Source organism: Chlorocebus sabaeus, chromosome 4 (genome assembly GCF_047675955.1).
Source record: "Chlorocebus sabaeus isolate Y175 chromosome 4, mChlSab1.0.hap1, whole genome shotgun sequence".
Classification (NCBI taxonomy): domain Eukaryota; kingdom Metazoa; phylum Chordata; class Mammalia; order Primates; family Cercopithecidae; genus Chlorocebus; species Chlorocebus sabaeus.
The window spans coordinates 16,704,971-16,713,604 of record NC_132907.1 but is presented as its reverse complement, the minus strand read 5'-3'; the positions used below and the strand labels follow the sequence as shown (position 1 = coordinate 16,713,604).

At 42.8% G+C, this 8,634-nt stretch overlaps 1 pseudogene; it reads left to right on the top strand.

Annotated features, from left to right (window-relative positions):
- The first annotated feature begins 6,324 nt into the window (after positions 1–6,324).
- Positions 6,325–8,367, top strand: LOC103223809 (keratin, type I cytoskeletal 18 pseudogene; annotated as a pseudogene).
- Positions 8,368–8,634: the final 267 nt, after the last annotated feature.

The following is an 8,634-nucleotide window of genomic DNA, read 5'->3' as shown; positions in this document are numbered from 1 at the left end:
TTGAGCCCTATCTATTCCCAGCATACAGTTTTCAAAGGCCCCTGCATTACTTGATTCTATAATTCAGTCCTGGGTACCACAGCCAGATACTACACAGCAGGAATTCCTGTGGGGAGCAATGGATTCCAAGCTCCAGCTCTTTCTTCCCTTGGGCTCTTCTTTTCACCCTGGCTCTGCCAGGAATCAGCTTCAACTAGTCACCTACTGCCTGTTCCTGGGCCCAGGCTCTTATCTCTGGCACTTCTCTCTCTTCTCTGTCACATCGCTGTCCTCCAGTCTAATCTCCATGGCCTGAGTTGTAATAAGTGCCTTGGGAAATTATAACTGCCATACTAGGAAGTAATTACTTTGGCATTTTCCTCGTGGAGAATGCTTCTGTCGATAAAAAGAAAAAAAAAAAAAAAAAGATATGAAGTGACTGGTAGTATGCTTGCAGAAATAAAAAAACCTCTTCAGGATAAAAAGAAATGCTGTGGCCAGGCACAGTAGCTCATGCCTGTAATCCTAGCACATTGGGAGGCCCAGGGAATTGCTTGATCCCAGGAGTATGAGACCAGCCTAGGCAACATGGTGAAACCTCATCTTCTCTACAAAAAATTAGGTGGGTGTGTTGGTGTGTGCCTGTAGTCCCAGCTACTTGGGTGGCTGAGGTGGGAGGATCACCTGTGCCTGTGAAGGCTGAGGCTGCAGTGAGCTGTGATCGAGTCACTGCACTCCAACTTGGGTGACAGAGCGAGACCCTGTCTCAAAAAAAAAAAAAAAAAAGTCTTAGAAAGTTGTCAGATTATCAGAGAGCATCAAAGATACAAAGAAATCTTTTGTGAAATCCAAGATACAAATAAGAATCATAAGAATCTCTTTGAGGGATTAAAGATGTAATCAAATGGCTTGAAGGAACAAATCAAATGCCAGTGGCAAATCCCCCTGTTATTTTAGGCCACAACGAAAAACAGGAATGAAAAGAAACAGAAAAAAATATTGGAAAACAAGAACTCAGTGGAAATATCACTAGTTTTTACAAGGGCTTTTGCAAAACTTTCAGAAATGAAACATACTTTAATAAAGTTAATTTAAGTAAAGAGACAAAGCCTGAATTCAAAAGGGTCAAAACAGGTCCAAGATTAAGACCTTGGATTTAAAATACTTAAATATTTCTGCTCTAAATTTTATTTTCTCCTTTCTGCTAACTTTGGGCTTAGTTTGTTCTTCTTTTTCTAGTTCCTTGAGATGTGAAGTTAGGTTGTTTATTTGAGATCTTTCTTTTTTCTTAATGTAGGCATTTATTGCTATCCACTTCCCCCTTACCTGTGTGTTTGCTGTATCTCATGAGTTTTGCATGTTGTGTTTCTATTTTTGTTTGTCTCAAGATACTTTTTGATTTCACTCTTGATTTGTTCAGGAGTATATCATTTAATTTCTACATATTAATTTTTAAAAATTCCTTCAGTTATTGATTTCTAGTTTTATACCATTATGGTCAGAAAAAAGACTTTAGATGATTTTAATATTCTTAAATTTGTTAAGACTTGTTCTGTGGCCCAAAACATGATCTATCTGGAAGAATGTTCCATGTGTGCTTGAAAAGAACGTGTATTCCACTGCTATTGGATGGCATGTTGTATATATGAACAGATGTTAGGTTCATTTGGTCTAAGCATTATACAAGTCTCCTGTTTCCTTACTGATTTTTCTGTCTGGATGATTCCATTGTCGAAAGTGGGGTACTGAAGTTCTTTATTATTGTATTGCTGTTTCCCTCTTCAGTTCTGTTGGTATTTGCTTTCTATATTTAGATGCTCCAGTGTTGGGTGCATGTATATTTACAATTGTTATATCCTCTATTAATTGACCCTTTTATCATCACATATTAACCTTATTTGTTTCTCATGACAGACTGAGTGAAAGTCTATTTTTTTCTTTTTCCTTTCTTTTTCTTTCTTTCATGGAGGGACAAGGGGGGAGGAGCAGAAGGAGAGAGAGGGAGCTGAAAGACTGTTTTGTCTAATGTAAGTATAGTCACTCTTGCTCTCCCCTAGTTACTGTTTGCATGAAATATCTTTTTCCATCCCTTCACTTTCAGTCGGTGTGTCCCCTTAATGCTAAAATGAGTCTCTTGTAAGTAGTATATTGTTGGATCTGTTTTTTTTTTTTAAATCCATTCAGCTACTCGGTCTTTTGATTGGATAATTTAATTCATTTACATTTAAAGTAATTATTGACAGGTAAAGTATTTATTGATAAGGTAAAGTATTTATTGATAAGGTAAGGACTTACTGTTGTCATTTTGTTAGTTATTTACTGACTAGTTTGTTGTTTCTTTCTTTCAATCTTGCTTTCTTCCTTTGTGATTTGTTGAATTTTTTTGTAGTGGTATGCTTTGATTCCTTTCTTTTTCTTTTTCTTTTTTTTTCTTTTTCTTTCTTTTTTCTTTTCTTTTTTTTTAAATCACCCAGGCTGGAGTGCAATAGCACTATCTCAGCTCACTGCAACCTCTGCCTCCCAGGTTCAAATGATCCTCCTGTCTCAGCCTCCCAAGTGGCTGGGAATACAGGCATATGCCACCACGCTCAGCTAATTTTTACATTTTTAGTAGAGATGGGGTTTTACCATGTTGGCCAGGCTGGTCTCGAACTCCCAGTCTCAAGTGATCCACCAGCCTTGGCCTTCCAAAGTGCTGGGATTATAGGTGTGAACCACTGCACCCAGCCTTAGGCTGTTTTATTTATTTATTTATTTATTTATTTATTTATTTATTTAGAGACCGAATCTTGCTCGGTCACCCAGGCTGGACTGCAGTGGTGCAATCTTGGCTCACTGCAACCTCTGCTTCCTGGGTTCAAGCCATTCTCCTGCCTCAGCCTCCTGAGTAGCTGGAACTACAGGTGCACGCCACCACGCCTGGCTAATTTTTGTATTTTTAGTAGAGATGGGGTTTCACCTTGTTGATCGGGCTGGTCTCAAACTCCTGACCTCGTGATCTGCCCGCCTCGGCCTCCCAATGTGCTGGGATTACAGGCATAAGCCAACATGCCCAGCCTAAGCTGTTTTATGTTGCTATAAAGGTTGGGCAATTTATAAAGGAAAGGCTGAGGCCAGATGCAGTGGCTCACGCCTGTAATCCCAGCACTTTGGGAGGCCGAGGTGGGCAGATCACCTGAGGTCGGGAGTTTGAGACCAGCATGACCAACATGGAGAAACCCGGTGTCTACTAAAAATACAAAAAAATTGGCTTGAACCCGGGAGGCAGAGGTTGAGGTGAGCCGAGATCAAGTCATTGCACTCCAGCCTGGGCAACAAGAGTGAAACTCCGTCTCAAAATAAATAAATAAATAAATAAAAGGCTGGGTAATTTATAAAGGAGAGGTTTATTTAGCATGGTTCTGCTGGCTGAAAGGTTCAATATAGGCATCTGGTAGGGGCCTAAGGTTGCTTCCACTCATGGTGGAGGGTGAAGGGGAGCTAGCGTGTGCAGAGACCGCATGGTGAGAGAGGAAGTGACAAAGAGGTGGGAGGTGACAGGCTCTTTTTAACAACCAGCTCTCTCTGGAACTAACAGAGAGACAACACGTTTATCCTCCCCACCCCACCCAGAGAGGAGATTAATCTGTTAAAGAGGAATCTGCCCCCATGACCCAAACACCTCTCATTAAGCCACACTCCCAACACTGGGGATCAAATGTCAACATGAGATTTGGAGGAGAGAAACATCCAAACTATAGCATGTACCTACCAGAGGTTTCTTTCTTTATAGTTGTCATGGGGCTTATAGAAAACACCTTATGATTATAACATTCTAATTTGGCTGATAACAATTTAACCTCAATTGCATACAAAATCTATATACCTTTACTCCTACCACACACATTCTATACATTAACAGTGAACTATCCAGAAAAGAAATTAAGAAAATGATTCCATTTACAATAGCACCAAAAAGAATAAAATATTTAGGAATAAGTTTAACCAGGAAGGTGAAGAATCTGTACACTTAAAACTATAAAATATTGATGAAAGAAAGAGAATAAATAGAGTTGGACATGGTGTCTCACACCTGTAATCCCAGCACTTTGGGAGTCTGAAGCAGGAGGATTGCTTGAGCTCAGTAGTTCAAGAACAGCCTGGGCAATATAGTGAGACCTCACCTCTACAAAGAAAACGGAGAAGGAGGAGGGGGAGGAGAAGGAGGAAGAGGAAACAACTAAATAGAAAGCTATTTCATTTTAATGGATTGGAAGAATCAATATTGTTAAAATGTTTATAGTACACAAAGCTATCTACAGATTCAATCCCTATCAAAATTCGAATCCCTATCACAATTCTAATGCTATTCCTTAGAGAAATAAATAGAAAAACAATCATAAAATGCATACAAAACCACACATACACACACACACAAAAATCCAAATACCCAAAGCAATCTTGAGAAAGAAAAAGAATTCTGGAAACATCACACTCCCTAATTTCAAACTATATTATAAAGCTATAGTAGTCAGAATAATATGATACTGGCATTAAGAGAGACACATTGACCAATGGAACAATAGACAGAGCCCAGGAATAAAACTATGTATACATGGTTAACTAATCTTTGAGAAGGGTATCAAGAATACACAATGGAAAAAGGAAAGTCTCTTCAATAAGTGATGTTGAAGCTGGGTGCGGTGGCTTATGCCTCTAATCCCAGGACTTTGGGAGGCTGAGGCGGGTGGATCACCTGAGGTCAGGAGTTTGAGACCAGCCTGGCCAACATGGCAAAACCCCATTTCTCTTAAAACATGCAAAAATTAGCTGGGCGTGCTAGTGCACGCCTGTGATCCCAGCTACTCGGGATGCTGAGGCAGGAGAATTGCTTGAAGCCAGGAGGCAGAGGCTGCAGTGAGCTGAGGTCATGCCACTGCACTCCAGCCTGGGTGACAGAGTATGACTCTGTCTCAAATAAATAAATAAATAAATAGGGCGAGCACAGTGGCTCAGGCCTGTAATTCCAGCACATTTGGAAGCCGAAGTGGGTGGATCACCTGAGGTCAGGAGTTTGAGTCCAGCCTGGCCAACATGGTGAAACCCTGTCTCTACTAAAAATACAAAAATTGGCTGGGCACAGTGGCACATGCCAGCTACTTGGAAGGCTGAGGCAGGAGAATTGCTTGAACCTGGGAGAGGGTGTTGCAGTAAGCCAAGATCGTGCCACTGCATTCCATCCTGGGCGGCAGAGTGAGACTCCATCTCAAAAAAACACAAAAAACCAACAACAAAAAATTAAAAATAAATAAACAAATAAGTGATGCTGGGGAAACTGTATGTCACATGCAAAAAAAAAAAAATGAAATTGTACCCTTACGTTATATATAAAAATTAACTCAAAATGGATTAATGACTTAAATGTAAGACTTGAAATACAAAACTCCAAGAAGAAAACACAGGAAAAAGCTTCTTGATATTAGGGGAAAAGTGTCTTGACATTGGTCTTTATAATTTTGTTTTGGCTGTGACACCAAAGCACAGGCAATAAAAGTAAAAATAAACAAATGGAACTACATCAAACTAAAATGCTTCTGTGTTGCAAAGGAAACAACCAACAAAATGAAAAGGCAACCTATGGAATCAGGGCAAATATCTGTAAACCTTACATCTGAAAATATAGCCCGGGCGCGGTGGCTCACGCCTGTAATCCCAACACTTTGGGAGGCCGAGGTGGGCGGATCACTTGAGGTCAGGAGTTCAAGACCAGCCTGGCCAACATGGTGAAACCCCGTCTCTACTAAAAATACAAAAATTAGCTGGCACCATGCCTGTAATTCCAGCTACTCAGGAGGCTGAAGCAGGAGAATTGCTTGAACCTAGGAGGCGGAGGTTGCAGTGAGCCGAGGTCACATCACTTCACTTAGGCCTGGGCGATGGAGTGAGACTCTGTCTCAAAAAAAAAAAAAAAAAAAAGAGTTATATAAAGAAAATAAGAAGCTCATACAACTCACCAGCATAAAGCCAAATAATCAAATTTTAAAAATTATTTTTATTTTTTTTTTGAGACAGAGTCTCGTTCTGTTGCTCAGGCTGGAGTACAATGGCGAGATCTCTGCTCACTGCAACCTCCACCTCCCGGGTTCAAGTGATTCTCCTGCCTCAGTCTCTCAAGTAGCTGGGATTACAGGTGCCCGCCACCACGCCTGGTTAATTTTTTGAATTTTTAGTAGAGACGGGGTTTCACCATGTTGGCCAGGTTGGTCTCAAACTCCTGACCTCAGGTTATCCACCCGTCTCAGCCTCCCAAAGTGCTGGGATTACAGGCATCAGCCACTGCGCCTGGCCACAAATAACCCAATTTTTTAAAAAGGCAAAAGATCTTGAATATAGATTTTTCCAAAGAAGCCATACAAATGGCCAAAAGGCACGTGAAAAAGTGCTCAACAGCACTCATTGTCAGAGAAATGCAAGTCAAAACTCCAATGAAGTATTGCCTCACACCTGTTAGAGTGGTTATCAAAAAGGCAAGGAACGTGAAATTTCGGTAAGGGTGTGGAGAAAAAAGAACTTTTGTATATTGTTGGTGGGAATGTAAGTCGGTACAGCCATTATGAAAAAGAGTATGGAAGTTTCTCAAAAGTTAAAAATAGGGCCAGGTGTGGTGGCTCACATCTGCAGTCCCAGCACTTTGGGAAGCTGAAGCAGGGGGATTGCTTGAGCCCAGGAGTTTGAGACCAGCCTCGGCAACATAGTGAGACCCCATCTCTATAAAAAAAATACAAAAATTAGCCAGGTGTGGTGGCACACACCTATAGTCCCAGATACTCGGGAGGCTGAGGTGGGAGGATTGCTCGAGCCCGGGAAGTGGAGGTTGCAGTGAATTGAGATCTTGCCATTGCATTCTAGCCTGGGCAACAGAGTGAAACTCTGGCTCAAAAAAAAAAAGAAAAGAAAAGAAAAGAAAAAAAATTAGGTCCTAGGCACAACATGAGTCCTGTCCTCTTGCTTTTCTCCCAGACAGCATGAGCTTTACCACTCGCTCCACCACCTCCTCCACCAACTACTGGTCCCTGGGCTCTGTCCAGCTGCCCAGCTACGTGGCCCAGCTGGTCAGCAGCATGGCCAGCGTCTATGCAGGTGCCAGGGGCTCAGGCTCCTGGATCTCGGTGTCCCACTCCACAAGCTTCTGGGGTGGCTTGCGGTCTGGGACCTGGTGGGAATAGGGGATATCCAGAAGGAGACCATGCAAGGCCTGAACGACCATCTGGCCTCCTACCTGGAAAGAGTGAGGAGACTGCAGACTGATAAATGGAGGCTGGAGAGCAAAATCCAGTAGCATGTGGAGAAGAAGGGACCCCAGGTGAGAGACTAGGGGCATTACTTCAAGACCATTGAGGACCTGAGGGTTCAGATCTTCGCAAGTACCGTGGACAGTGCCTGCATCATTCTGCAGATTGACAATGCCCATATTGCTGCTGATGACTTTAGAGTCAAGTGTGAGACAGAACTGGCCATGTGCCAGTCTGAGGAGAGTGACGTCCATGGGCTCCGCAAGACCATTGATGACACCAATGTCACTCAGCTGCAGCTGGAGGCAGAGGTTGAGGCTCTCAAGGAGGAGCTGCTCTTCATGAAGAAAATCCACAAAGAGGAGGTAAAAGGCCTCCAAGCCCAGATTGCCAGCTCTGGGTTGACTGCGGAGGTAGATGCCCTCAAATCTCAGGACCTCACCAAGATCATGGCAGACATCCAGGCCTAATACGACAAGTTGGCTCAGAAGAACTGAGAGGAGCTGGACAAGTACTGGTCCTAGCAGACTGAGGAGAGCACCAAGCAGTCTGCTGAGATCAGAGCTGCTGAGATGATGCTCACGGAGCTGAGATGTAAAATCCAGTCCTTGGAGATCAACCTGAACTCAATGAGAAATCTGAAAGCCAGGTTGGAGAACAGCCTGAGGGAGGTGGAGACCCGCTATGCCACACAGATGGAGCAGCTCAACAGGGTTCTGCTGCACCTGGAGTTGGAGCTGGCACAGACCTGGGCAGAAGGGCAGCACCAGACCTAGGAGTATGAGGCTCTGCTGAACATCAAGATCAAGCTGGAGGCTAAGATCGCCGCCTACCACTGCCTGCTGGAAGATGGGGAGGGCTTCAATCCTGGTGATGCCCTGGACAGCAGCAACTCCATCCAAAGCATCCAGAAGACCACCACCCGCAGGATAGTGGACGGCATAGGGGTGTCTGAGACCAACGACACCAAAGTGCTAAGACATTGAGCCAGCAGAAGCCGGGTATCCTTTGGGGCGCAGGAAGCCAATAAAAAGTTCAGAGGTCATTGGGGAAAAAAATTAAAAATAGAACTACCATACAATCCAGCAATCCCACTTCTGAATATATATCCAAAGGAAATGGAATCAGTATCTCAAAGAGGTATCTGCATTCCCATGTTAATTGCAGCACTATTCACAATAGCCAAGATATGGAAACAACCTAAGTGTCCATGGATGGATGAATGAATGAAGAACATTTTGGTGTGTATATACAATGGGATATTATTCAAGCCACGTAAAAGAAGAAAATCTTGCAACATGCAACAACATTGATGAAAGCAGAAAACATCATGCTAAGTGAAATCAGCCAGACCCAGAAAGACACATAACGTATGATTTCACTT